We start from the raw sequence: 3,594 nt of genomic DNA, 5'->3' as shown, positions 1-3,594 counted from the left end.
GGAGGGAGGTGGAGGAGGAGGGGGGGGGGGGGGGGGGGAGACTTATATAGGCAGTCGGCTCTGCCCATTTTGGTGGGCTGAAATGCCATTTGTTCTTGAAGCTACACAAACGTTAACAAACCAGGCAAATCAGAGTTTCCCCAAAGCGTGTTCACACAATGTGACAGACCGTATTGAAAGGTAATCCAGTTTGAATGTCAACAGCTCTCAATGTTTTCTTTCATATTGGCTCATATCTGTGATCGTTGTGTTTGTGAAGATGTCCTGAATGAAGTGACTCCAGATCTCCAGCTCTCAGGTACAACATTCAGAGCTTTTGCTTTCTAATATTGTTTTATTATTGTTGTAGATCAGCTGATTTTATTGGGCTGTTTGTACAGATCTGCTGATTTTCTATTGTATCTAGATCAGCTGTGGTGGATTTCTGCTCTGATCTTCATTGTTCTTCTGGTTGTGGTCTGTTTCATTCTGCGTAAAAGGATCTTCAGGTGAGTCACGAGTCTTTAATTGTGTCAGAGACACTTTAAAATAGTCATGAAAATCAAATTATGATTGTTAGAAACCAAGATAAGTGAACATATAATTTAAGATTTAACCACTTCAACAGATTATGACCTATCTATCTGCCTTAAGTCATATTTAACGATGAAATCAGAGGTCTAAACTTTAATATCTCTGAATAAATATAATGATATTTAATAATAAGTGTTTTCAGGTGTTTTTTGAAGGCAGTGCCGTCTGTCTGTCAGCGTGAGGATGATCCAGAAAACAGGAGCGTGAATCAGACTGACAGACAGAAAGAGATGAAGTGAGTTTGACTGAATCATATGATCATTAGTGAAACAGACGGATGATGTTTCAATCTTCAGCTGAGACTCAATGAATGAAGCTTGATCTGCTGAAACTGATTGTGTTTCTCTCAGGGATCCAGAATCTGGTGCCCAAATGCAGCTCAGATCGGATGAATCTGATTCACTGATGATCATTCATACATGAATCAAACTCAGTCGCTCAGTAGAGAGAGTTTTGCTTCATTCTGGACATCTATTCTCATTGCTGTGTCTCTTTTCATGCAGACACATCCCTGATCTTGAATCTGTTGTGTTTCTGCTGATCTCTGATCATCTCATGCAAATCTCCATTTTAAAATGATTAATTAAAGAGTTTCATCAGGTCATCATCCACTAAATGAAGACAGATATACAGCTGAAAGTCTTCAATTCAACCATGTGTGGTTAATAAGTACAGTATGGTGATTGTTAAATGTAATGCTAACACACTATAACTGATCAGTGTTGCCAGATTGAATGGATGATTTCCAGCCCAAAAGCTCACAAAAACCCGCCTAAAAACCGCCCAAATTTGAACTGTCAAAATAATGTGATGGAATATGGAAATCAAGGCTGATAAAGACCATTTTTAACTCCTTAAAACAAAATAATATAAATATGATGTTACATACATTTCCCAGTAACGGATCAAATCGGGGCGAATAGCCTACATTAAAGAGAATTAGGCTACTGAACATTAATAAAATATGAAAGCAGACGGCAATCAATAAATTAACCGATACCCTCCAAACAACACATGCATAATTTGTCAATCAGAATAATCCAATTTAAATGCAAAAAGTGCCCAATATAAGTGACAGGAAAAAGCAACGTAATTAGCAGGTATTTCACACTTGTTCATGCACACACCATGACAGTCAAAACTGTGACAATTAACAAAAATAACAACAACAATAATGCGCTTACCTTCGTGTTGCTCTATAATTGTACACAGAACTAGAGGAAGCCTCTTGTTAAGTTCATATTGTAGAACATAATACAGAACTTTGAACAGTCAAAACTAATAAAGTCTAGCAGTTTTCAAGGATTTATCAATCTGCACCGTTTAAAAGATAAAGGACAGGATTGTATAAACCAAGATATTTAGTTTCGTTTTGAGTAATTAATTCAAATGTGCTCTGATTTCAGAGTTGCAGTGATAGAGCCTTCGTGTCATCTCACTCCACAATAATTCACGTTTTGAGAATAGGGAAGGGGGCCCAAAAATTTGTTTTTTTTTCTACGTCACGAAAATAGGTAAATCCGGCCCTGCCATCTAATGTGTGTTTTGGCCATGTAATGTTGCTGAAATTAAATATGTTATTACCTCTGAGTCAGAGCAGCGTTCACGGAAGAGAGAGCACAAGCAGACAGCGCTGGAAGCTGCTAATGCTCATCAGTAAATCAGTGGAAAATAAATAGAAATCATGATTCTGTCTGAGCTATGCGTTTTAAAACGAACACTAACTAGTGTAAATGTAGCCTAACAGATGTGTAAACTGAAGACTATTTGAGCTTTATTAAAACTATTTTGCACTGATTTATTGTGTTGGTTACATTGTTCCTTTGTGCAGTGGCTCAGGAGATGAGTCTTTGAGTTTGTATAAACAACAACAAGCTGAAAAATAAAACCAGTTTTTTTTTTAGATAATGTAATCTTGTTAAAATTGATTTCATAAAATTGGTATCGAAAAAAGTATTGTTCAGGAACTGGTATCGAAGTCAAGGTATCGATATCGAAATATTTGGATTGATACCCAGCCCTAGTTAGCAATCGAGAAACACTGTATTAAAGTCCACATATACATTTACTGTTTTCATATAATAGTGCAGCCTATGTCTTTGAAATCTTTAAACATCTTGAAACCAGTGGCGTCAATTCACCAAAAGACAAGGTATGGTGAACTTAGATGACGTCATCAAATCTTACTGTGTGTGTGACAAATGAGGACATAAATGTGTATAATGACAAATGTATGACAGGTATTACAAGGAGAAGGTGACTTTTCAGGACATTACCCCATGTCCCCACTTTTCAAAACGCTTATAAATCACACAGAATGGAGTGTATTGAAAATCTGAAATAGCAGAAAGTCTCCTGTGAGGGGTAGGTTTAGGAGTAGGGTTGGTGTAGGGCAATAGAATATACGGTCTGTACAGTATAAAAACCATTACGCCTATGGAGAGTCCCCACAAGGATAGCTGACCTGACGTGTGTGTGTGTGTTTGTCTGTGTGTGTGTACCTACTTAACCATATTTTGGGTACCCAAAAGTGAGCTAAACCTGACAAAATCTCCAACAACCTCCCTTTGTGGATATCCTCCTTTGTAAAACTGGTATAAAAATAAAGTAAATTTTTTTTTTTAAATTGTTCAAATGCAGGAAGTTTCCTGTAAGGGGTAGGGTTGGTGTAGAGCGATAGAAGTTTGTACAATATAAAAACCATTACGCCTATGGAGAGTCCCCATTTAGATAGCTAAACGTGTGTGTGTGATGCTTCCAAAGCTGAATCACATTTAGGCATAGCTTTAATCATAACGCAGCAAATTAGACTGATTTAGACCTCTTGTATGAAGGACTTTTCAATAAATTTTCCAAACTTTTTCCAGCACTTCAAAGCTCAATAATCTGAATAGCATTCCATTTAAATTTTATTTTCAATGTGATGACCAAGAAATATTGTTCATCCTTCAAAGATTGTCCCCTTTGTGAAAGTAAAAGTTTCACGATGCAGGAAAACTAATACTTTTGTTTTCAAATTAA

General features: G+C 36.7%; 1 long non-coding RNA gene across 1 annotated transcript; it reads left to right on the top strand.

Annotated features, from left to right (window-relative positions):
• The first annotated feature begins 227 nt into the window (after nt 1-227).
• On the top strand, nt 228-1,179 carry LOC107575552 (uncharacterized). Its single transcript, XR_001607897.1, has 4 exons — nt 228-298; nt 407-488; nt 716-808; nt 924-1,179. It is a non-coding gene; the product is annotated as an uncharacterized lncRNA (long non-coding RNA).
• Nucleotides 1,180-3,594: the final 2,415 nt, after the last annotated feature.

The sequence above is a fragment of the Sinocyclocheilus grahami genome, unplaced genomic scaffold, assembly GCF_001515645.1.
Source record: "Sinocyclocheilus grahami isolate Dianchi unplaced genomic scaffold, SAMN03320097.WGS_v1.1 scaffold2718.1, whole genome shotgun sequence".
Taxonomy (NCBI): Eukaryota; Metazoa; Chordata; class Actinopteri; order Cypriniformes; family Cyprinidae; genus Sinocyclocheilus; species Sinocyclocheilus grahami.
This window is presented reverse-complemented; position numbering and strand designations above follow the sequence as displayed.